The 26,680-nt window shown below is 48.4% G+C and overlaps 1 protein-coding gene across 4 annotated transcripts in view; it reads right to left on the reverse strand.

Annotated features, from left to right (window-relative positions):
- Positions 1-26,680, reverse strand: part of LOC149366616 (crustacean hyperglycemic hormone-like) — a 104,879-nt gene that overhangs the window by 24,891 nt on the left and 53,308 nt on the right. The window contains exons 1-2 of one of the 4 annotated variants that reach the window (XM_089551637.1): positions 2,444-2,620; positions 1,064-1,189 (exon numbers count right to left, since the gene is read on the reverse strand). The exons of 2 other annotated variants lie outside the window; for them this stretch is intronic. The gene's annotated coding sequence lies outside the window, so the exon portion shown is untranslated. One more of the 4 variants, XM_089551644.1, reaches the window with a different exon arrangement.

Genomic DNA, 26,680 nt, shown 5'->3' on the forward strand with positions numbered 1-26,680 from the left:
AATGGCTCACGCGAGTGACTCAGCGACGGCGCGCTCCAAGGTCCCCTGAAGGTCCCCTCCGGTGTTACGCACAGTTCCCCCACGCCGTGGAAGCTGTGCCCCTCGGCTGCTTTTGAGAAAGGACGTACGGGGTCAATTAAACGTCAAGCGTAGCAGAGATTACCATTAGCGGTCGCGTACAGTCGCAGACGAAAGAATATGGGCCACGCTTCGACGGTCCAAGCCTTCTGACACGTTACTCTAGCTGAAATTTGTGGATGGTTGATTCGAATGCAAGTAAAATTTGCTTCTGTGCCCGCCCACAACAGCAACAAACATTTCTAATTTCGATACATGACGCTACAGAAAAGTTTTAACGCCAAGTCGCGGTTCATATTATTCGTTCCACGACTGTGCCTCAACGCACGCTGGGGAGGATTAAAAGGACCACTGAGGGCAATTAAAGACAATTGTTTGCAGTAAAATTGTACTGTTTGTCCTGTGAATCTGTAGACGTTTGTTGGGCAGAGAAAGACGGGTTTACTACTGAAAAAATTGGACTTCAAAGAGGAGTATATTTTTTCCGTTATTCGACTGAAACTCGTCACGTATAGCTGATGACGTTGAAAGCATTATAGACTCCGTGATCACCGCACACTGAGAGTGGATGGCGATGTGGTCCAGCCTCAGAGATTCGCGGCAGAAATTGTCGATTTGTCAACGGAACGCGGTAATCGATCAATATAGACCAACTTAATTTCCATATAACTGCCTCTTTCATGATCTGATCGTGGGAGATCAGATCACTCCAGATTAGAGGCTGATCACTGCACCGAATTTCAAAGCACGTCGTCTGTGGGTCTAGTTTCCCAAATTAGATCAATTAGACACTGCCGTCGAAACACTAACAGCGGTAAAAGCGGATTTTCGTAAGCCTCGACAAAGAGAATCTGCCATTCTTCGTGCCAGCGCCCCAATGCAGCCGTACAACGCATCTCATTACGCTTGCTCATTAACGTGTTGAACGAGTTAGTATTTGATAGTATCTCTTCTTTGGCGAAGCAAGTTGTTGATATCAACATACCTGTTGATTTGGCAAGCTTTTGAGTCCGATTTCGCCTTCGAGCTGATGTCGATGGGATTATGATTTCCAGAAATCAGATGACGGGGTTGTCTCCCTCGGGGGACCAGCGGATAATCCAACTTAGGGCTGATGGGGTGGGAAGGAGGGGGAAAAATAAACAGGGAGTGGGAGGAACAAAACATAAGACAAAACGAAACAAAGCAAAAAAAAAAAACAGGCTCGAAACAAACAAAAGAGGGTGGGAAAGAATGGAGTGGCATGGTCCATTCGTCAAGACATATTTCAGATTTAACTTTTTTACGTTCTACGTGGCTTTTTACATAAAGTTTTATGCTTAGAAGGAATATGGTCTGCAAAAAAAGAACTGTGGGATAGCAACCTCGAATATGTTGCAAATAGTTACCACAGCATCTAGGAATTGTCGACCATGACGCAAAACATAAATCAAGTTATGTTTTTAATGCTTAAGGGATTTGAACTTAAATCAGGACTAACAGAATACTTCCGGCAGAGAAAATGTTCAGAGTGGTTGGGCACATCTACTCTCGAGAACAGGCAACGGGACTCCAGTACACTTCCGAACATTCACATGCAGCTGTGTGCTACAGAAAACAAGTTAAAGACTGAGAACGGAACAGAAAATAGCAGACAAGAAGAATGGTACAATCCCGTGAAGATACACCACACAGCACGAAAAGCCACGGCACCGTTCACACATAGGCATGCATTATAGAGGTGGCGACTGGCGTATGTTGCAAACAGGTATAAAAATATCGGGTGGGCATAATTGAGGTCCGTACGACTTGAGTAACAACTGCGCATGCGTTATAGTCGGCTGCGACTGCCTTACGCGCATGTGCAATTATGTCAGGCCTTCACCTGGACGGCTGTCCGCTATTCGTTACACTCTTCTAAAGCCATTGCCCGCTTTTTATATTTTTTATTTCTTTCGAACACCCCCGGACGGGTGTAAGGATGCAGTCTTGTATCCTTTGCTGTGCATTGATGCAGATGAACATCACCTCGACATAGCCACTTTTTTTCCTGGCTTACAGTGTGCTTAAACGTTTCTTCAAGGAAATCCCGCTTAATAAGCCTATCGAAAGCGCATCATTTACACGGCATAACGTTTTCACGAGTCTGGTCGTGTAAGGGGCGCAAATTACCACGCAAGCCAACCACATAAAAGGCCGATGACCCACAGCTGAGGGTTCGAGAGGGCAGGAACAACCCCAGGAACAACAACGTCGCGGGCAGGCCCATTCATAACAGAGGGAAGGGCAAGCAATTAGAGAAGCGAGCGAATAAAAAGAAAGGAACGAAAGAAGGAATGAAACTGCATTATCGGGTACGGGGAGTGAAAGAAGAATCATCACGCACCGATTCAATCCACGGCGAAGGGTAGGGGGAAGGCAACAAGGCTTCACCACAGGTTTTCACGGCAGCAGCAGACAGGCAGGGCCAACCAAGGAAGGGGGTGCAAAAATAACACAGAAAAAAAGGCAGCACGGCGGTTTCTCTGTTCTATGCACGTCTAGTATGTAGTACACCGGCATAAAATACCCCCACGCTGGGTGTCTCTTCCTTCTCCGTGTAACGGCGGCGGGTGTGGTCACGCTGGCTTCGGCAGGGCGTCTCGTGGAGTCCGGGGGTGCCAAGTGTACGCCGAGCGTCATGCCACGCTTATATTTTCCGCCAACGGGGGGCGTGGTTCGGCAAGGGTACAGCGAGGGGCTCGACTCCCAGTCGCGGCGCCCATTGGACCGCGCGCGGGCGTCGGCTCTGACGTCACCCGCCCGGGTCACGTGGGGGACGCGCGCGTACGGCGACGGCGACAGGCTGACCCCTCACGAGCGATTCTTTTCTTTCTGCTTCTTCTGCTCCCGCGCAATTCCCCCCCCCCCCCCCCCCCCCGCAGTCGTAGTCTGGATGTTGTTATTTTTCGTCTGCTCGCTCACCGCTTCTGCTGCGGGGATCGAATTTTTTTTTCTCTCCCTTACTCTTTCTGGAAGGAGCTGATGAAAGATCGGGGGAGGAGAGGTGGTCTATCCATTTTTTTTCCCCTTTAGTTTCCACGACCCTCCGAGGAGTTACGCTCACGAGAGGTCCTCCTCACCCAAACTCACGTGTTTCCATTCTTCAGTCCGCCGCTAGCTTTGCTACAGAGGCGAACCTGCCTCTCCTCATGCCCCGTCTCCCCTCTCCCGTGTGTGTTAGCCGCTGCAGCAGTTCGCTCCTGCTCTCCTGATCGGCATTTCTTTCCTACCGAACTTACATCTTTCTTTTTCGATTCATTCCATTCTTCCGCCGCCTATTGCGTACAGCATCAGTGAGTGCTCGACGCACGGCAGTGTTTGGTGCTCCTCGGGCGCGCGGAGATGGAATGTGCGATGGGTCTCGTAGGAATGCGCTCTCCGCAGATGAGGGCAGCACTAGCGGTGGGGGGGCGTCGGCGGTGGGGTGATCGGGAAAGAGGGGGGGTGCTTAAGGGGGCCGCTGTTTCTCCTCATCTTGTGAGCTGCCACCCCCCCTCACCCCCTACGTCGTGTACTCTGGTCGTTTCTTCGAGGGGGGTTTGACCGGGTGGTGGTATCCTTCGTCCCATTACCTCTTGTGTTGGGGCGAGTAAAATTGGAAGAAAGAACTACCTTTCGCGGCTGAGAGTCTTGGCGGAATCTTTCCGACAATTCTCCCTCCCCCATATCGTCTCTCGCTCCCTGGGTGTTTTGCACCACATCGAGCTAGTTGCATGCAGTAGCAGAAAAACAAAAGAACTTCAAATGACTTCTGTGTTTCCCTCTGAGTTCACCCGGAGTTCATAACGGGAGAGCTTGTAAATTTGCGATATTTTTGCTCGTACAGACGCTGCAGACGACTCTAGTTCGGAAACTGCAGTGCTTTCAGTCTCATAGCCCCATTAGAAAAATGAAGGTCGAGAGCCTGTACAAAATCAACCATCCGCAACTGCGGAGATTTGCATTGCAGACACACTCTCATTCCCTATTACAATCATCTGACGTTCATGTAGTTTTCTAGCTACTTTCCAATGAGTCGTATATATTTGCGTTCTCTAAATGATGCCTGTGAAAAACTAATGCATATGTTTGTTTGTTTTTCCGCCGTGGATGTTCATCAGTTTTGGTTTCACTCCGTCGCAACCTTTCATCAGCCACATTTCCATTCTGCATTATAGAACGTGAAAATCAGCGTTTGGTGGCCCCTCTTCCAAACAAGGATAGTAGAGGTCAAAGTTCGCTTCTTCACTGAATTGTAATAAGCGACTCAATTACACTTCAGGTAGTTGGATAGTAGGTCGCGACGTTCACAAGAAAAAGCACTCAATGAATGGCAGATGGTCTGACGCGTTTTCTGCGCCGTCGTGGGACGTCCTGCTAGAGCAGCCTTCTGTCGTGGCCTACTGCACCGAACTAGTGGCAAATGGTGCAGTGATTGTGAACACGCCGCTACTCCTCTTTCAACAACTAAGGTCGGAGGAGGGGGGGGGGGGGGGGGTGCTGAGGGCGGCAGCGGTGTGCATGGCAGCTCGCTTTGGTCAGCTCCAGGAGCGTGCACGAAACTTGCCCGGGCATGTTCTTCTGGGAGAGAAGGTCTTTCCCTTTTGACTACAATGTGGGCACCGGTCCGTTCGCCTAACGTCCCCTATTCTTGCTTCCGTGGTATGCGTGTGTGTGTTGTGGGTTGGGCGTCATTGGCGTCTGCGTCTCAATGTCCTTATTAAGCGAAGTAATCATGTAAGGGAGAGCGCCGTTCTGTCGCAATTTTTTCTTTTAATTTGCGCACACTATTTTGGCTATACCCTAAAGCAATGCTGTTGTGATTTTTCTGAGCTGTTGTTTTTATAGTTTCATTTATAAGAACGCTAATTGGTACTTTTAAAAGGGCTGCCTGGGCTTTGTGAAACTGTCTTACAGTAGCTTTTATCCCAGCTGACCCACCAGGAATTGGGTCGAATAGAATTTGAGCTGCAGTAGTAGAAAGAGTGGGAATGTAATTGCTTCCACTACTCAGAGCGGATAAAGAGATCTGGGATGGAAACTATGACGTTGAAGTATTTTTTTTGTATGTTTCGGTGCGGATTTGTGGGGCTTTATTTCAATTGATACACTGAAAAACGCTCTTTATTTCTTCAGCTGCAGCTTTCGGTTCATGCGAGCCGCAGGAGATTCTGCAGCGAATAAATTTCAGTTGATTCGAAAAAACTGCAAGGGGTGGGGATGCGTCGGGCGAAGGAATGAAGAGAAGAGTGATGTTTCATAAGGAAATTCTACAAAGATGAAGCAGGCACGCAGGGTGACCGCTGTTAAGATCGGAGAACACGGGCCTGGGAGGAATTAGTACCGGACGAGAGTCATCGTGAAGCAAAGATGCGGCGAAAGCAGTGGCGACGGCGGCAGCAACGGCGTCAAGTGGCCGAGTCTGCCCTCGGGTCTCCGGAAGGAGTGATGCTGCCAAAGGCCAAGCTTTTGCTGTTAATGGAAAGACGGCTGTGTCCTCGACAGAGGTCTCGTGTTTCGGACATCCGGCGGAAGATGTCCGAGGACGTTCATTCCCGTGGAGGCAACGAACAGAAGACTTGCCGCAGTGATCAAATTGACACGTCAGTGTTTGATGACTCTGTCTCTACCCCTTTCCATCGACCGAGCTGCGAGAGAGCATCAGCACCGCCCCCTGCCCTGGGTGGCACCACCAGTGTCCACAACTGCCCGCCTGAGTGGACATAGTTCTCCCAACTTTATTCCCCAGTCAGGGATCTGGGGAATACGAAGCGTATTTAACAGGATGTTGTTTTGTGATCGCAGCACTCCCATCTCGACTGTAAATATGTACAAATAAACCTACTCTACAGTTTCCCTCCATAACGGGAAACTGCCACGTCAAGCTGCCACGCCACGTCAAGCTGCCCAGAGCAGCTTTTAGCCCTGAAAGCCTTCCAGTGTAAACTGGAAAATAAACCTTGAATTGAATTGAATTGAATTGATAGGAGTTCGACACCGTCCTTCGCAGCCGGGACCTGGGGTGTTGAACGAGTCAGTCAGCTCTACCCCCCCCCCCCCCCCCCCCCCCCCCCCAACACCGGTGGTAGCGGTGGTATTGAACCGCAACCCCCAACAGCGCGTTAGTGCGCGCACGTAAGAGAGCGGCTCCATTTCGTCATGCGCTTGGCGTCGATCGAAGGGATTCCCGTAAGCGCTGGTGCATAGCGCGCCGGTAACTATCGCGTGGTGTTCTGCGCTGCCGTTGCAGCTTTGCGGAAGTGCTGGTGCTGTCGTTCGCGTCAAACGCGGGCGGCAGAAGCGAGTGCGATATGAGTGTCTGTTCGCCTTGCGGACCCTCCTGTCACCATCATCATCACCATCAGCCTGACTACGCCCACTGCAGGGCAAAGGCCTCTCCCATGACCATGATGATGGTCATGGATGGATGGATGGATAGGAGCGCCCCCTTTGAAACGGGGTGGTGGCAATTGCCACCAGGCTCAGCTTTTCTTCTTTATTTTTTTGCGGAAAAGCGAGCGCCACCTGTCGTGCAAAGAGGGAAGCTCCACCGGAACTTTTGGTTGGAAAGTTGTTCCCGAGCAAGCATGAGCAAGGCAGCGTTCAGCAGTTCTCGTGCACTTGTTTTGTTGTTTAGAGTTGTTTCTTTGCCGGAAACGTGCGTTTGCTAACGAGAGAGGATGATAGAAGAAGAGAACCTCCCATTTGCGTTTTTAGAAGCGGAGTGGAGCGAAGATTTTTCGCGTGAGATGTGAGGCAAACACTCCACTCCACTATCTCAGCTGTTGGCCAGGCTCATCGCGGCTGGTCCTTCAAGGAGGAAGGTTACGTCAGAAACTTGATGATGAATCTTCAGACAACTGACAAAGAACTAGATTTCGTGAGAGTGGCGCGTGCGCGCAGTCGGTGAATACCGGTGTTTATGTGACAACGGCATGGTTCGTCGTTAGTACGGGCCTTCCTTGTCGTTGGTTTCTCGTCATTGGTAGGCTTTCTTGATAGGGCAGAAGTTTCTGCTAACTTCGTACAGCACATTTTGATGCTGGGCACACTTAACTGCTTAGTAACCAACCCGCTGTACTATTTCAATCATGGCTCGTGCTGATATAGCAGAGCGTTGCTTTGCGTGCTGACGGGGCGTTAGAATGAGCGGATATACGCGAGGTTGCGCTCTGCCGTGCTTCCGCTGTTCAGATAGCGCGGCTTGACAATGTTGCATTTATGCTGAGTGCTCATACTAGTATATAATATTCGGTTTCCACCGAATACGCACATGCGTCGATGGCAAAACTCTTCTAGAACGACCGAGCTGCTTGCACTTGGCAGCAAGCGCGAAATAGAGCAGGAACATCCGTTTCGAAACGAGCTGGGCGGGAACCTGAGCTTTGTGCTTCCTTGGTGAATGAAGCAATTCGTGAAGCCGTAGGCCAAGCAATGAGCTGGCATTTTCATTCACGCTGCAAAAGCGTGGCAAGGAGCTCACATCATTCGCCGCACTACAGCGAGGGAATGCACGGCCGGCTCATGTTTTCCAACCAAAACCAAATCGCCTATAGAGGGCGCTGGCTGCGCCTTCGCTGCGCATGCGCAGAAACTTTTCCGCAAATGGTCAATTAACCCTGTCCTGCGACAGCTGCGGCCACCCTCTCCTCAAAAACTTTTAAATCTCATCCGCCCACTTAACTTTCTGCCGCCCCCTGCTACGCTTGCCTTCTCTGGGAATCCACTCCGTTACCCCTAAGGACCAGCGGTTATCTTTCTGGCACAGTGTGGCACAATTCGTGTCACAGTGTGACAACCCGGAAGTACCAACCAACCAACCACCTACCACCCCACCTCCGCCTATCCAGCAAAAGCATTCATTGGAGTAGAGCTTGGCTTATGGAGTTTAACGTCCCAAAGCAAGTGTAGTTACAACTCTAGAAAGTGTAGTTACAACTATGCTTACAACTTCCAAGGGGTAGTCTAAGCAGTAGGAAACGGTGGGATAAGAAGAAAGAGAGGAAAAGGAGGAAGTGAAAAGAATAAGGAATGTGAAGATGAAAACAAATTAAAACAAATCTTCCATATTCCGAGGATATATGATGATGCAGCCACCCCTTTCATAATAGTGACGAAACTCGTTTCCGTATTTTCCCCCATCACGTATACAATGGTCAATACAAAGGCTGCAGGACCTCTTTGTTCTCATTCAGGAACAACCACTGTTCGATCCGGTCCATTGACGTAGTAGAAAAATCCCCAGTCTCGCGTGACAAGCAACACTTTGTGACCAACGATTACGCAGCGGTCATATTCAATTGCAAACCACGTGACGCCTTACTCCTCCCCCCCCCCCCCCCCCCCGGCCTTTTCCATTTCCCCTTCATTCTCTGACTGTCGCCCGCATCGCGCCTTTGCAATCTACACGCAACAGCTGGCCATATACAGCGGCCAAAGAGACGCCGGTGTCCAAGGATACAAGACGCAAGAACAGAACCGCGATTTCGCCAGAATTTCCCGGGGAAAAAAAAAGCAAAACGAAATGGCGCATCGATTTCTGCTTTCACGCAAAACTGCCCACCGTACATGCTTGCTCCCGCGAAGCTCGCGTTGACACGTGTTCCCACTGCCTTCCTTTTTTGTTGGGTTTTTCGGTCGTCTCTCGAGTAGGCCGGGAAATATCCACTGCCACTCAGCCAGTCGCCCATGTCCGGCCTTCTTGTTTTACTTTTATTTTTGCTTCCCAGAAGCGACCAGCGATCCGTCAAAATTATCTCCGCGTTTAGCTCTGGTTGCGGGCCTCTGGATCACGTAGTGCGTTGCTCATTGCACGAGTCCGGCCGCCTTTTCCTATTGCTTTCTTCCTCTGTCTGTATATCTGCCTCTTTCCGCTTTTTTTCCTTCCCATTCTAATTATGACGCCATTCGCCTTCGCCCCGAATGTTCGCCTGCTACAGCCTCATTTTCTCGTGCAGGGCATTTGATCATCTCCCGAGACCTTCACGACGCATCGTGGAATGGTCAGACGTTTTTTTTTTCCAGTAATGCGCAGTCGCGAGGATTATTTTAGCATGGCGGAAACGTCCCAGCATCCACGTGTACTGGTTTACCGGACGCCTGTCCCGCGCATGCGCAGTAGCTCTGCGCCTACTACTGCGCGTGCGCGGAGCCGGAGTGGGGTAAACCAGTACACGTCCACGCTATAGTGGAATACAACTCAACAACGCGGCGGCTTTCCCCCTTCCAGCCAATGGCGTCGGCCGATTCTCGTGACCCTACTAGGGTGACAGTGCAGGCAGCGACGCCACATTGGAGAGGGGAGTGCGCCCCCTACCATCGAGGGAAGGGATTTTCCCCTTTCATCTACAACTCCCGGCGTTGTCACACTACCAGGGTCATGACAATCGACCGACGCCAGTGGCTGGAAGGGAGGGCGTTCTTAATTTGGATCCGGCTATAGTACATCTCCGCTTTGCTAAATGAGTTATAGTCGGGTACAACTCAAGAACAAAGCGGCTTTCCCCCGTCAAAGGTTCCCCTTCCAGCCAATGGCGTCGGCCGATTCTCGTGACCCTACTAGGGTGACAGTGCAGGCAGCGACGCCACATTGGAGAGGGGAGTGCGCCCCCTACCATCGAGGGAAGGGATTTTCCCCTTTCATCTACAACTCCCGGCGTTGTCACACTACCAGGGTCATGACAATCGACCGACGCCAGTGGCTGGAAGGGAGGGCGTTCTTAATTTGGATCCGGCTATAGTACATCTCCGCTTTGCTAAATGAGTTATAGTCGGGTACAACTCAAGAACAAAGCGGCTTTCCCCCGTCAAAGGTTCCCCTTCCAGCCAATGGCGTCGGCCGATTCTCGTGACCCTACTAGGGTGACAGTGCAGGCAGCGACGCCACATTGGAGAGGGGAGTGCGCCCCCTACCATCGAGGGAAGGGATTTTCCCCTTTCATCTACAACTCCCGGCGTTGTCACACTACCAGGGTCATGACAATCGACCGACGCCAGTGGCTGGAAGGGAGGGCGTTCTTAATTTGGATCCGGCTATAGTACATCTCCGCTTTGCTAAATGAGTTATAGTCGGGTACAACTCAAGAACAAAGCGGCTTTCCCCCGTCAAAGGTTCCCCTTCCAGCCAATGGCGTCGGCCGATTCTCGTGACCCTACTAGGGTGACAGTGCAGGCAGCGACGCCACATTGGAGAGGGGAGTGCGCCCCCTACCATCGAGGGAAGGGATTTTCCCCTTTCATCTACAACTCCCGGCGTTGTCACACTACCAGGGTCATGACAATCGACCGACGCCAGTGGCTGGAAGGGAGGGCGTTCTTAATTTGGATCCGGCTATAGTACATCTCCGCTTTGCTAAATGAGTTATAGTCGGGTACAACTCAAGAACAAAGCGGCTTTCCCCCGTCAAAGGTTCCCCTTCCAGCCAATGGCGTCGGCCGATTCTCGTGACCCTACTAGGGTGACAGTGCAGGCAGCGACGCCACATTGGAGAGGGGAGTGCGCCCCCTACCATCGAGGGAAGGGATTTTCCCCTTTCATCTACAACTCCCGGCGTTGTCACACTACCAGGGTCATGACAATCGACCGACGCCAGTGGCTGGAAGGGAGGGCGTTCTTAATTTGGATCCGGCTATAGTACATCTCCGCTTTGCTAAATGAGTTATAGTCGGGTACAACTCAAGAACAAAGCGGCTTTCCCCCGTCAAAGGTTCCCCTTCCAGCCAATGGCGTCGGCCGATTCTCGTGACCCTACTAGGGTGACAGTGCAGGCAGCGACGCCACATTGGAGAGGGGAGTGCGCCCCCTACCATCGAGGGAAGGGATTTTTCCCTTTCATCTACAACTCCCGGCGTTGTCACACTACCAGGGTCATGACAATCGACCGACGCCAGTGGCTGGAAGGGAGGGCGTTCTTAATTTGGATCCGGCTATAGTATGTCTCTCCGTTTTGATAAAGGAGTCTGTTATAGTCGGATGCAAGTCAAGAACAAAGCGGCTCTTCCCCGTCCAAGGACTCCCCTTCCAGTCAATGGCGTCGGGCGATTCTCGTGAGCCTACTATCCCCGGCCGCGGAGAGAGGGGACTATCCCCTTTCATCTGCCACTTCCTGCATTGTTACGATAGCAGGCTCATGAGAATAGGCCGATGCCATTGGCTGGAAGGGTGTTTTCTGACGGGGAAAAGCCGCTGCGCTCTTGAGTTGTATCCGACTGTAGCGTGGTGCGGTGTAGTATGTGTAGTTTGGGCTACGAGGGACACCGCAGTGGAGGACTCCGGATTAACTTCGGCCACCTGGAATGCTTAAACGTGCGCTAACATCGCATTGCACGCTGTCATTTTGGGCGGAACGGTGCAGCCGCGGCCGGGATTCGAACCCGCGCATTTGGGCTCAACAGGCAAACCCCAAAGACATCAAACGACTGTGGTGCTCAGGATTATCGGTGTCACAAAACTCTCTTGCTTCGTGTGAGGCCTCATGCATTCAGCGCGACTTACAACGCTTGCAGTGCTTCTGTACTTCCCTCATGCATAAGCTTTGCCTCGTATAAAACACACTTAGAAAAAGACCGGAAAATTGAAAAAATAAATTGGAGGGGAGGACACTTAAGCTCCGCCTTGAGGATATGACGCCATAGCCCTAATGAGTTAATGCTGACATATGCGGAATTGGTCAGTCTATACTTCGCATTCATAGGTCCCTGAGAGTCCTCACACCACTCAATGTGCGATGATGCAGCGGTTAAGGGATGCGCTACTGCCCTGAGATAGAGGGCGCTGCCAACAGTGGGTCTTGTGCGACACAGGTTGCTCTTCCGTTCCCGAGCGACCTCTCGCGATCAATCATTGATTTAACAGCCACCTACCACGGTGGCCAGTTTGCTCACAATCCGGTGGTCAGGGTGGTGTTGTCGCCACAAGGTCACGTGACCTATGTGGCCCACCTGGGTGGCTTCCCCGTCGGGTGGCCACCTGGGCCAACCTACGCCACCCAATTCTTAGCTTGCAACGCCGACAACGCCGACGCCGGATTTTCTGGGTAACGGGGCCTCTTACGCTATCGCGTCGAAGAAAAAAAAAACAGTTACAGCCTCGCAGAGTTTCTTACTACGCCAGTATCTCGTTGTGGCGCCCACGAAAGATTCATCAATATAGCCGAATAGAAACACACTAACCGGTAAATAAAGTGGGATGAGACGTTGCTAATTGCTTGTTTATTCATCGATCTCTGTGTTTTCGAAGAACAATTTTCCTACCCCCCCCCCCCCCCAGGCCAATCTCTGGGGTCGGGGCAGTATACTATCCGGCGCACATACAGCTACAAACAAATCCGTCGCCGCACGTCGCGCTCCGAGCGCGCACGGCTGACCACTCGACAACCTCGAGGTCGCGCAAACGTGCACGCTGCTTCGTTGGAAGACAGCGTTTTTCGCTACAGACACCACGAAGACCACAACGCGAAGAGACCTACAGCCTCCCCCACTTATTACCCCGCCCCCTCACCGCCCACTCTTTATATGTGCTCTCATCTACGACTGCTGCTGCTCGGCTCTTACACTCGCTAATCGAGGTTTTCACTCTTATTTTTGTTTTGTTTTGTTTCTTCCCCCGCATCACTCGGTCGTGGCGCGGCTATTCGCTACTGGAACAGCAAGTGTTTCTTCTGGGAGCTATAAAGAAGCGCGCCACTAGCCAGCGACCGCCTTTTCCCAAGAGATAGAAGGCGAAGGGTGGGGGGGGGGGGGATGCGTTGGCGTCGGCGACAGTAGAGTCTAGGCGGCAGCACCGATCGGCGCTCGATATAGTCGATGAGCGATCTCTCAAGCGACGACGCGAGGCACGTATAGCATTCGCCACCACGACGGAGACCAACGCCACCTAGAGGACGGAGACGCGGTTCATTGAGGGAGAGGAGGAAGCTGAGTGGGCGTGTGTGCGGTTGAGAGCGACCGGGGAGGAAAACCCCACTATTTCTGTCGTCGCCGCCGGCAGCAGCGGTCAACCGACTGGCCCGACGCCGCTCGCGCCACTCTACTATCCTTCTCCTCTTTCTCTCTCTCTCTCTCTCATCTTTCTCTCTTCCTCCTCTTTCTTTCTCTAACTTGGAGGCAACAGCTTCATAGCTTCATCGCCCACCGCGCGGTTCATTCCTCTTGCGGTGCTGTTCCAAGTAGAGTGGTTTCTACTTCCCTTTCCTGTACCGGGCTTTGTGCGTGGGACCTTTGCATTGTCCTTTACAATGAGTCCTTACAACAGGAGTTGTAACATCCACGAACGCTCACGTACCCCATTTTTGCGCTAGAACTTACAGCCTCAGGTGAAGCTTTTCGCCAGGACAGTGGAATGCTGGAATTCGCTGGAATTCGATTTTCGCGTCCGACATTTTTGTACAGAAATTTTTCCAGTATTGGAATATTTTAAGGTACTTTTACGAAATTTTGTCTGATCTATTTTTCAGATGCGTAGCAATATTTTTATTTTAAACTTTTTCCATCGCTCGCATCGAGCAGTTAGGGCTGCCATAGAAAACCAATGGGGAACGCTTATGACGATATCAAAAACGTCAATATAAAAAAAATGAAATCCTGGCGACGGGAGATCTGCGCATATATTGATTGTTATAGCGAAATCTCGGAATATATGAAAAAAAAAATGCGCGCGTAAAATCTTTCCCGTTCAAAAATTATTTTCTCCAGAACTTCATGCTATGGCCCTCACTGAGCGTATTTTCTGTTTTCTTTTTTATCGTCTGCTCACGACATCTGCGTGCGTGTAGGGCAGAGAGAGGGAAGTCTTGGGGAGGGGGGGGGAGAGGGGAAGAAGATGCATCTAGGACACGTATAGGCATGGAGAAACACCAATTACTTCCGCCACGGCCGTCAGTCAGCCATCCGCTTACTGTATCACTCCGTGACTTCATTAGCGCCCAACCCCTTTCGTTCACTTATTTGTCTATTCATTTTTCTTCTTTTCTTCGCTACGTCTCGTCCCATTTGCCCCGCTTGTTCGATCAACGAGGCCCGGATTTGGCGCGGCGCCCTTACAAGGCAGGCCTTAAAGGGACTTTGTTATTATTGTTTTGCTTGCCATTTTGCCCACCCTGTTTGGACCTGTACAAGGTTTGCAGTACTGAATAAAGAAAGAAAGGAAGAAAGAAGGAAGGAAAGAAAGAAAGATAGAAAGAAAGAAAGGAAGAACCGAATGAATGAAGAAAGAAAGAAGGAAGGAAAGAAAGAAAGAAACAAAGGAAGAAAGAAAGAAAGAAGGAAAGGAAGAAAGATAGAAAGAAAGAACCGAATGAATGAATGAATGAATGAAGAAAGAAAGAAAGAAGGAAGGAAAGGAAGAAAGAAAGAAGGAAAGGAAGGAAGAAAGAAAGAAGGAAAGAAAGAAAGAAAGGCACTTGAAGTCTAGTGTTTGACGACGGAAACCCGTCTGGTCGGGATGGTACATGACGAAATTAGAGGGCGCCGACCAAAAGAAAAGATGGGACGACGTTTCGGCTCCCCCACGGCTGTGAGCAAGGCTCCCGTGGGGGAGCCGAAACATCATCTCATCTTTCCTTTTGGTCGGCGCCCTCTAATTTCGTCAAAGAAAGACACTGGGGACGGATAGATATTGACGCGCATGGATGGGATGCCCCGTTTCTAATCGCAAGAGGACCACTGTCTCCGGAAACGGAACTTTAAAAGCTAGGCAATAATAATAATAAAAAAAAAACTGGCGTCGCCATCACCGGCCGATTTCGCAAGTGCGAGTGTCGGCACTGATTTTTCTTGCGTGGATCTCGGAGGCTACGCTGTATTGCAATCACTTTGCTGGAAATCACGGAGTCCTTTTCGGCAATGACGTCACGAATTTGAATCGACTGGCGGAAAGATTTTCAAATCAAATTTTCTTGACGATGAATGAATCTTTTGCTGCCCGGGAAACTCCAACGCAGCTAGAAAGAAATAGAGAATCGATTTTCACCGAGAGCAACAATGGGAAGAAGTGGTCCCTAGCATCCCTGTAATCCTTGCATCCGCACCTATATTGCATAAAGCGGGACGAATGGTGTCACTCTTGGAAGAAAAATACTATATATGTACTAAATATATTTCGAACCCAAGCATATTTTCCAGGGGCCTCTTTACAACTCTGGGTGCCGACAGGACCGAAGCATCTGTTCGAATCAACCGGAAATTCGAATTAAGCGAATTGGAATCAACGATTAGTCCACTTGTATCCTTGGTGTAATGAGAGGAGACATGAGCTCGACCACTTCCCCCTTTCTTCATACTACGTCTTTCTCGACTAAAATATGCGGACAACGCGGTCGAAGCTGTCACATTGGGAAGCCGTTTACCGCACTGAGTCAGATTGATTGAACAAGTGCAGGAAAATAAAGTTGAAAACTCCGGGAGGTGACGTCAGCAGAATTTAGATTTTGGTCCTCTGCTACCAAACAGAGATTTCGTAAAATGCTCAGAGTAAAGCAAAGTTTAAAGTTGTCCAAAAGACGAACAAGTAATAAATATCCTACAGGGCTTTTAGGCCCTTCAGAGTGGACAACATGGGCACCTTAAATTTGAGTCTCCGTCGTACCGTTGATTTTATAGATAAAGTATTTTTTTTTCCAAATTTTCCCGATTGACATAACCTTTCAACCAAAAAAACTAAGCTATACCAGCACTAATACTATCTACAAAAAGAATTGCGAGGACACTTTGGCAACAAAGTGTTGACAGGCGAAAGCCGAGGACACTATGTCGTGACGACTTCCGGTAGATGTGACGTCACACCGTTCCCGTGGCTATAGCGATACCCAAATTATACATCTTTCCGAGATCTGAACTGTTAATTAGGCTTAATTACACATTTTCCCACCTAATCTGACACAAATACGACGTTTTTTCGACCATTCTGTGACAATTTTCACTACGGTGTGGCGACTTCTGGTGGATGTGACGTCACACTGTTTCCATGGTTACATACGTTCGAGCTATTTCGGCGCACTTTCGACATATTTGCCTATAATTAGTTTACTAAGTAATCTACAGTCATCAAACTTGGCTGCTGGGTTCATTTTTTTTCCCTCCTCCTGTATGTGAAGCAACCGTTGGTTTTCTTCTACCTATTTTAGTTCCCGAGTTAAACGCGTGTGACATGCTTTGTTAACGGACGACAGTATGAGCCATTAAAGGCTTTCGCCTTAAAAAATAAACGGTTAAACGTCTTCGTTCAACACTCTTCGAACAAGGCAGCATACATATGTCCAGATTTCAGTACTTCATCCAGATTGAAAATATTCGTTTTTTTTTTAATCTGTTATTGAGATCTGCACACGTTACGTAAGAAAGAGAGTGTGCAATCTCTCTGCCTCTGATAGTTGACTTACTTTTTCTTACTCCGCGTATCGCTTTTGTCATCTCCGATTCAAATACATTCTTACCTACACATCAAGGCCACACGCCGTTCAGGCCTCTGATGCCGCCGAGCAGTCTACGTGAAACCAGAACTTTATCTCTGCGGTCTCAGTCGTACCCGCAAGGCCATTATATATATACGTGTGCCGGACGCGTAATTCGGAGGTCGTGGGTTCGGATCCCACCAGCGGCATGTGGTTGTTTTTTCTTCTGCTTTCTAATCAAGTTTCTTTAAGCGATAACATATTCAGTAATATTCTAAATTTATCAACACCACAAAATAAATAAATAAATTTAAAAAAAAATCCCCTGTGTCCCTTGGTTTCTGCGGCTGTTGGCTTCTGTCATATATATATATATATATATATATATACGTCTGCCTTACACCTCCTCCTCCTCAAATACTCGAACACTGTCTGGGAGCCGTTTCAATGTATAAAACCAGACTGTCTTTCCAAAGCTGATTTTTACCGCTGCCTTTGCGAGCAGGTTAGGTATGTGTTGCATTTCTTCGCGATGGGAAAAATGAAGGGGGGGGGGGGGGGGGAACGAAGCAGCTGAAGGGAAGAAAACGAGGTCCATATCTGGTGCGGAGACGATCTGATTTCTGACGCAACCGCTGGTAACACCATAGAGTTTCTTACTATTACCTAGAGGGAAAGCTGGCGGCGCTGCACTTCAGCCACCATGGACGCCCAAAGCATCATGGGGCGGTGAGCTACTTGTTGCGGGACAATCGTAGTTTTTGGGGAGCACGGAGTGGCACTACTAAGACTTTTCATTCCGAAAACGCTGTTCGTGTGTGCGCAGACGACTTTCGCGCGGACGCAGTGTGCAAAACCCATAGCAGTGAAAACGCGACGACACACGACGCCAATAAAAGGTTTTACTTTTATGGAATGCCATTAAAAACCTCTTATAGTGTTTAAGCAACAACATTTTTTTTTTAAACATATTTACTTTTAAAAGTGCGCCTGTTAATTACGAAATATTAGTTTTTGTAGTGTTCATTACTGGGCCAATAGGAGAGCTATCCATCCCTTATTTTGGGCGAACTTTGCACTTAAATGCTTTTCTGCTCGTTTGTTGCAATTTACAGACAGAATATTGAATGTTAGGACATTCTTGATTATCGAATAGCGCTTATTCTTGCATTATTTTTTGGCCAAAAGTTGAAGTTCCGCAACAAGTAGCTCACCGCCCCATGATGCTTTGAGCGCCCATGGTGGCTGAAGCGGTCTCGAGGGGCCTCCATGCAAACTCCCATAGACAGGCTGCCAGCTTTCCCTCTAGATAATAGTAAGAAACTCTATGGGTAACACCGAACGTCAGCGGAACCCCGCAGTATCCGGAGTGGAAAGCCGGGTGTCGTCGTGTCAGGCAAAACTTGGATTTCTCATCACAGTGGCGTAGCGTCACGCTGCTTCCTCTGCGTTCGAATTCGCTCTTCGAGTGCTCAGCTCTCGTTTATTTATTTAATAGATTGTTTATTTGTGTGTTACACGGCTGAATCATACTCGTCGTAAGAAGTTCGTAGGCGCATAACACGGATGTGCTGATTCGGAGGTGCTGTACACTCACATACAGGGTGTTTCACCTAACAATTTACATGGTTTTTAAAAATAGGCTTTTTGAGTTTGAGGAGCCCTCTTTTCGACATAGCATTGTAAGCGGTGTATACATCAGAATACAGTTAAGACGTGCTAACTAGCAGGCTGGTTAAATAATATTGAATACTTAATTTTTTAACTATTACTGTCACTCTTTTTAGTTATTGAGAGGCGTGTAGCCCACACTAAGTAATATCCATTTGAGTTTTTAGAATTTCGAAAACGATGTTACCCTCGTTGTGGCCCAACAAATTTGAGCTATTTCGACGAGTTGAGTGCACTGGAGAGGTGGCTTTGCCTGCAAGCTCCTCGAAAGCGCGTGTATTGTGGCGTAATATAGTCAAAATTTGTTGTGCCACAGCGCCGAGGGTAACCGCGTTTTCAAAATTCTAATCCTTGATATGGATATTAATTACGGTGGGCTACACGCGTCTCAATAATTAAAGGTGCACTGAAGAGGAATCTGAACTCGTCTTTTTGCCGCGGGAACTCAATCTACACGTTCCGAGCATTCTTAGAAACATCGATTTATTGCCCTGTGTGGCCGATTTCCATAATTAAATCGAATTAACGTCCAGCTCCCGCCTTTTTTTTTAAATTCTGCCTCGTACGGTGGGCGGAGTCGACCGACGCGGGGAGTGCCTTTCAGCCAGCTCCGTGGAGGCTTTGCTTTCGCTTCATTTTGTTTTTTAGGTTTCCGTGAATATAGTTTCATTTGGAGATAATATAACCGCAAAATAAGCCCGCAGAAATAAAAATACGCGCGGACTATTTACTTCTACGGACTACTACGTATTACTCCGCCGCTGGCAGAGCGGCAAGCCGCCACGGGACTGGGTGAAAGGCGCTCCCCGCGTCGGTCGACTCCGCCCACCGTACGAGGCAGAATTCAAAAAATAAAGGCGGGAGCCGGACGTTAATTCGATTTAATTAGGGAAATCGGCCACACCGCGCAAGAAGTCGTAGTTTCTAAGAATGCTAGGAACGTGTAGATCGAGTTCCCGCGGCAAAAAGACGAGTTCAGATTCCTCTTCAGTGCACCTTTAAGGAGCCTAACGTTAATAGTTAGAGTTAACTGTTCAATATTAGTTAACGAGGCTGCTGGTTAGCACATCTTGGCTGTATTATGATGTAATTACACCGCTAACAATGTTTTCCCGAAAAAAGTGCTCTTCAACCTGAAAAAAGCCTATTTTTAAAAAATGATTTAAAATCCTATGTGAAACACTTCGCAAGCATTATTTGATGAGTAATACTTCCGAAGCTCTGCGAATACATGAAAAGGCGCCTAGGATGGGCTTAGCTGCCAAGGTGGGGACGGAGAATATTTGTTCAAAATTACGCTTCTTAAGTCAATAGATAAAAACTGTGGCTCTAGCCACACACTATATACAAGAGAAGGACAGTGGCATTGTGGTGCATTCTATTGAAGGTAGGCTTTTGTAATTTTTTTCTAGACTGTCAATAAAGTTAAATGAAGTAGAAGAACAGACGTGACACCGAGACAAATTGAGCCCACGATTTCGTCATGTTCCTCGTGCGCGAACTGTTCGTTACCCAGGGTAGCTGTCGAAGTGGCTCTTCCATATTGGGCGTATTAGTGCGTGTACGCGTATTATTGCTGCTACGATACGACCGTGAAGATTCTTAGCGGGTTCGAAAGTTGTGACATTGAAGCACATTTTCAAGGAGGCGTGGATTTTTACCCATCTAGAAACCTCGGACACAAGGTTGGAGAAACAGGAGACTGCCGAAGTCGGGATTTTTTTTTTTTCTAGGCAGATTTTTAGGGTGTACTGTGGTATGCGGTTTTAAAGTGATTTTTTTAGGAGTACTACTGTGACGCCCACTGTATTCCTGCTTACTTAATCGATTTTGAGCCAGTGATTTTACAGGCGATTGTGATTATGTTGATGTATTTATATGTTTCAAAGGTATGCCAAGAGACACTTTTGTCTAAAACTGAACGCAATTCGTTATGTAGCATTAAACACCATGGACTATACCCGTCTGACTGCTTGCCTGGGCAAAGTGTGCCGTTCCCAAATTTGATTTTAAGCTGACAACAGGCTCGAATTAAGTTATCAAACTTACCAGACTAAATTCACCACTAAAAGAGATGTACCTTCATTGTTTCAGTGTCAAACACCCAGCGCTTTGGCCGAACGGATGTTTTTTTTTAATGTATCAATTAATTATGCCACACCCCGTACATACAAATGAAGCGGAGTCTGCGTGGAAATTTTTTTTCGTACCATCCAAAGTTCCACACGGAGGTATTCAAGGGATGCGCGAAATCACGAGCCAATGTTTCCCAGACTTCATAATCGACCTCCCAGAAAGCTCACCGCATGACTCGCGGAGGAGATGTCGGGATGATTGCTTGATTTACGCGTTCCGCGTATGCCAACAAGATAGAGACAGCAATGCTCGACTCTATCGTCATCGCAACGTAGAGTGGGAAACTTTCTCCGCGTGTTTCTCGTCCGTTTATCCAATCGAAAAAAAAAAGAACCACGCCTCTCTCGGGGGTGTGTGTGTGTGCACGTGCGGCGGTGGTGGCAAGAGTCGAGTAATTGCCACCGTAGAAGCGCACGTGGTTGGAGTCACGCGGGGAGACGACGTGCAGAGCAGAACGCACCACACACACGCACGCGCCCCCTCCCGCCATGTGTTCGAATTTCGACACGGCGCGCAACAACAACGCTGACGAACTGTGTACCGTGTTTGCCGGAATTTAACCATCCCCCGAACCAGTTACTGATAAGAATGAACGAATGAGTTAAGTCGCGAACAATGGGAACAATACGGATCTGGGGAAGGCAGGGACTTGTGAAGTAGGAGAAGTGATGACTTCTCTGCGGTCTGTTCTCGATGCTTGCTTTGCAAACCGTGTGAAAGTTGTCGGTGAATACGACTCGAGTGTATTGGTTTGTAAGCATTATCTCGCAAACCAATAATCAGGAACGCAATCAGCAAAATCGCTCAGCATGAACCCACAGCCGATCTACATTGGTGAGTGAGCACGTTTATTTCCCTGTCTTTATTTTTTTTTTTAAGGTTGAGGCGATTTTCTCAGAATATGAGGTTAAGCTGGCTCTTTCGTCCTGTTATCTTGTCTGGTTTCTGACGTACTTTTCATCCCCCCCCCCCCCCACATCCCTGCACTTGACTCTTTACAAAGTGTCTGTGGAGAGTTTAAAGAAATTTTTGTGCGGAATGAATAAGCGTATTTCCACGGCCGCTCGTTCTCTGGTATTTCTAAGCCTCAATATTACCTGAACTTTCAATTTATGTCATTTATTTATACCATAGGCGTGGGGTAGGGATCCTCATCCCTACCCCACGCCTATGGTATAAATAAATGACATAAATTGAAAGTTCAGGTAATATTGAGGCTTAGAAATACCAGAGAACGAGCGGCCGTGCCTAGCACCTATGGTGACAGATTAGAACATATTCGGCTGGAGCGCAGAAAATACCCACCCCCTCACATAAAACTAGACTCCTCCGCAGCCATAGACTGGAGGAAAATTCAGACCAACACTTTCCCTAACTTGTTCATCCTACACAAGATTAGCCCCACTCAATATCAGAATACATGCCCTTGGTGTGGAGCTTGCCCTACGCTCTACCACATATCGTGGGAATGCACAACGAAACCAAAACACTTAACTGTATCCAACCCGACATATGAGCAGTGGGAGGTGGCCCTGACCAGCGAGACCCTGGATCAGCAACTTAAGTTGGTTCAGCAAGTCCGTCAGTCAGCTAAAGCCAGTGGCGCCTTGGACTAGGGGTGCCACCCAAGTTGCTCGAGCAACCTTCCTGTTTTTAAATAAAAGTTTTTTCTCTCTGTCTTATACCATACTTTTCGCACTTAGTTCTTCGCATCCTAAATAATTACTTGAATTCATCTGGAGTCGCGTTTCGTTTAAAGGAAATGGCGTGAATTGAAAGTTCAGGTGACTCTCAGGCTTAGAAATACGATTAGTGGTTTCCATGGAGGCGGAGCGCAAAAGGTGCCCGTGGGCTGTGCGATGTCAGTGAACGTTAAAGAACCCCAGGTGGTCGAAATTTCCGGAGCCCTTCACTACGGCACATCTTTCTCTCTTTCTTCTTTCGCTCCTACCTTACTCACTTCCCTTACGGCGTGGTTCAGGTGTGCACCGAGATATGTGAGACAGATACTGCGCCATTTCCTTTTCTCAAAAACCAATTATTATTATTATTATTATTATTACGGCGCGGTTCAGGTGTCCACCGAGGTATATGAGACAGTTCTGCAACTTTCTTTCCCAGAAACCAATTTTCATTTTCAAACCATCTGGGGTCTGGAGCGCTATAACCCCAGTGACAGCTTCACTTCTAAACTAGAAATATTGCTACTACTACTACTACTACTACTACTACTACTACTACTACTACTACTACTACTACTACTACTACTACCGCTAACAACCCACCCCCAATTCTTAAGTACCAACACCTCCCTTTTCTCCAAATGTCCCTCGATCCACATATAGTGTGAGCCTTGTAAACGGCTGCTTGTATCCGTGTCTCTACGGTATTCGTGGCAGGCCGCCTGTGACGACGACGCTAGCAGCCCGGCTAATTCCAGGTCACGCGACGGCCGCAATTACGCGTTCTATGCGCGGAATATTATTGCTGTTTTCTTTTTCACCGCTCGTTCCTCCTCCGTCTGGTCTGGCTTGCGAGCGGCAGCCCTGCTTCAGCGCGCCTAATCGTCGCGCCGGCGACAGACCAGCGCGCGTCAAGCAGCAATTAGACTACACGCAACCACGTCGATGGCATGCCAGGGGGAAAGGCCCCGTGCTGCCTGTCCTTCTCTCTGGAGTCACGTAACGCGAATAGTTATCGGGAGATAGATTGAGAGTGGCTGTGTCGCTGAGCTTACTCCTTATGTTGATCGTCGTGTTGAGTATCGCCTCTCAAGGGTGGCGCGCGTAGTTGTTCAGGCACATCATCATCAGCGCCAGCGTAAGCCACCTTATCCCCAAGTACTTCCTGATATCATTCATCCTCCTCCTGATCCCCTTCCGCCTACTGCATCTTCTCTGAGACTCCACTCTATTGGTCTGGGGGGTCAACGGTTCCCTGTTCCTTAGATTGCGTGCCATTGTCCATGTCCATACAGTGATTGGCAACACCATTTCATGTACATCGCTTGATTTGATGATTATCGAATTATCTTCGTATCGCCGATTATCATATGTGATGCTCGCTGATAATCAGCCAATTATGCATTGGTTAGCTGGTTATCGAGAGATTGCCTGATTAGCTGCAACGTATTACCAATACCCGAGTTCCTGGAATTTCTTTGGAGGAGAAATTCTAGAGGCCCGTGTACTGTGCGATGTCAGTGCACGCTAAAGAACCCCAGGTGGTCGAAATTTCCGGAGCCCTCCACTACGGCGTGTCTCATAGCCTGAGTCGCTTTGGGACGTTAAACCCCATAAACCGAACCGAACCGAAGATTTAAATGCCCAAGCCTGCTAGACCTAATCTTTTATCTGAAAGAACGGGCGCGTAGTTTTAGTTGATTCACGTCACATTTATAAAATATGAAATTCGCGAATACTGCACCTTATTTTACCTTCCGTGAGACAGCAGGAAAAGTTTTGCTCCTGCAGTACTAACCAGACGTTGGTCTTGATCTTTAACCGCGCTGTTCGCGCCTCGTCTTCCGGTACCAGTCAGCAGAGCTCGAGATCTCGAAGTCTGGCAATTACAGAGAGTGGTTTTAACATCCTTCGCTGCGTGGTGCTTTTATTAACGCTTCTGGGGCATTATCTTATCTGCTGAGATGCACACCTTGGATAAGCTTCCTTGGACGTCGCTACCCCTTACAAATTTTTAGGCAGTCTATAGACTGTCCATAGACTTCTGTCTATAAAGTCTATAGACTCTCTGTAGACAAATCCGATACACCAGTCTACAGGCATTACAAATGCAATAGACAGTCTATAGACAAGCGATAAATTTATGGCCATACACTTTTAGTAGGTTTTTGTCTATAGACAGTCTATTGACTATGAATATACAAAAAGAAATATCTATAAAAAGGCAATAGAGTCTATAAGGAGTCTATAGACTGTCTATAGACCATTTTACAACGGACCCGTTTGGTACTGTTTCCGAGGATCATCATTGCTGATTAATTCCTGCCTCAATTCAGCGTTTCCTCTCCGTCAATAAATACAACTCAGAGCCACAAACAGCGTTATTGTACCATGTGAAGAAATTTAAGAGCACCAAGTACAGGACTAACACAAGTGAAAACATACGCAGGCGCTGTGTACGTCTTCACTTCACCTTTTCCCCTTATATTTGATTTGATTTGATTTATTGGGGTTTAACGTCCCAAAGCGACTCAGGCTATGAGGGACGCCGTAGTGGAGGGCTCCGGAAATTTCGACCACCTGGGGTTCTTTAACGTGCACTGACATCGCACAGTACACGGGCCTCTATATTGTGCTGTTAATTACGTTTAAATACGGTACAAAAACCAGCCAGTTGCCATCTTATCAGGTGGAGTTGACCATTGGCAAGCAGGCACAGTAATCGATTGCATAAAAATAATGGTCATCAAATGTAGCCCCAGCCCTACATGCATATACTGACGTATGAACTGTGCGCGAAAACAAAGTGATCCAACATTGCACATCCGTGACACTTTTAGGTGTGACAATTAAGTGTGACAATATGTTTAAGATACTCCATTTTTTAGCCTGAGAAGCACAGTTTTTATTTATTTTCAAGCTATTTCCTCTTGGCATGAAGTTATTCATGAGATGTTCTCAAATTTACATACAAAAAAATTCAGGGGTGCACTTTGTTGGCCTAACGTGCGGTGAGGCGAAATCCTTTAACGCGGTGTTGCTTCTTGTTTCACTGGTGTGTGGTTAAGATGTTAATTAAGTACACAATTGTTTGCGAATCTTAAATGTTGGAGGCACTGGATGGCGTTTGGGAGGCATCCGTCTGATTGGACGCCTTTCTGCAAACACTCTCGAGCGTCCTAGAGGAGAACTACATATGCGTTGGCAGGAAGTAGCGTAGCCATTAGCACGCTCGGCTGCGCAACGGAAGGGTGGTGGTTCGTATCCCATAATGCACAGACGTTTTTCCTGGTCTGACTAGAAAAAGCGTGACACCTCTGCTGACAACCTTCTCTCGACAACGATGAGGCATTAAAGGCTTTCGCCTTAGTATCCAGAAAATTCCCAGCTTTGGACAAAAAGCTCGTTCCCTCTCTACTGACGACTGTACATCGTCGTCAATGACGATGACATTTTTTATTTGGTTTTGCGGGAACACGGAGAGTACAGGCGAGAGGCGTCGGCCGTGAATGACCTTGGTCCGTTGGTGCCGTTAGGAACTTTGCCGTTCTCAGCCCCCCCCCCCCCCCCCCCCCCCCCCCCCAACACACACACACGCACCCCTCCAGCGGTGGTAAGGCACGAAGTAGGTACGGACAGCGGCCATTCAATGGCGGAAGGGGGGTCGGGGGGCACGAACAAGGGGCGGGGTCCAGCGGGTGTGAGAGGGGTCAAAGGTCGCAGGGGGGGGAAAGAGAGAGAGTCGTCTTTTCTTTCTCAGGCTTTTGCTCAGTCCTCTTTTCCGGTCACGCGAGGGTGGGAAAGTGCGCTCAGAAGAGCGCAAGAGGCGCGCGACGCGAAACGTGTGGATGATGCAAGGTTGCGCCAGACGACGCGAGATGCCTCTGCGCCAGCGTAGGCGGACAGAGCTGTTAGTGCGCTAATAGGTAGTTTGAGAATTTTTACGTGCGAAGGGACAATGTGCGTTAGAAGCATTCCTGGCATTAAAAAAAAAAGCAATGGGAGGATTCATTAACTGTCTGCTAGTCAAACACTTGCCGCATAAACCGCTACCGAATTAGTAACTCGAAATAGTCAAATTGGAACTAGTGATAGCCGCTACGTTAGAAAGCCAGCGAAGGGCAGTACCGTCATTTAGCAGTACGTTAGTTAACAACACTGTATTTGCGTTAGTGCTACACTGTTGTAAAAAGTCCTGGTTCTTATTGAGAGAAACCTAGTAACTACTCGCATGTGTGTCTGGGTTCTTAAAACGTTGTGCTGGTGCCATGTGGCATTTTTCTTGAATTCGGAAAATAAAACCTTCCTTAAAATAAAATACAGTGCGCACCCATGGGGTTGATACGTATGTATTGAGCAATATTTGAAAGGGTGGTCGTTTATGTGCAATGCATTTTGTTCAACATTTTTCGATTAAGAAAAAAAAATTGAAATTTTGAAATTTCGGATAGGGTAGGAGTTGAGCTTACACTCTTCGCCCCAGGAGAGTCAGAAAAATCTCGCAACTTCCGGAAAACAATAGCATCAGATTTAAGCAACGTGTCGCGCGCAAATAAACGGTTGAGTGTGCCTCACTGAAGTCCAAACAATTATGGCATGTTTGAAAATAATGCGGCCCCTTGTGTACTACCGGAGACAAAGAATCTCCAGGACGCATGAGCGGCAGCCGAAAGCGATAGCTGTGCTATTATTGCAAGAGCAATAGACTGCTCTGTTGCGTCAGCG

Source organism: Amblyomma mixtum, chromosome 1 (assembly GCF_055824585.1).
Source record: "Amblyomma mixtum isolate Tamu chromosome 1, ASM5582458v1, whole genome shotgun sequence".
NCBI classification, from domain to species: domain Eukaryota; kingdom Metazoa; phylum Arthropoda; class Arachnida; order Ixodida; family Ixodidae; genus Amblyomma; species Amblyomma mixtum.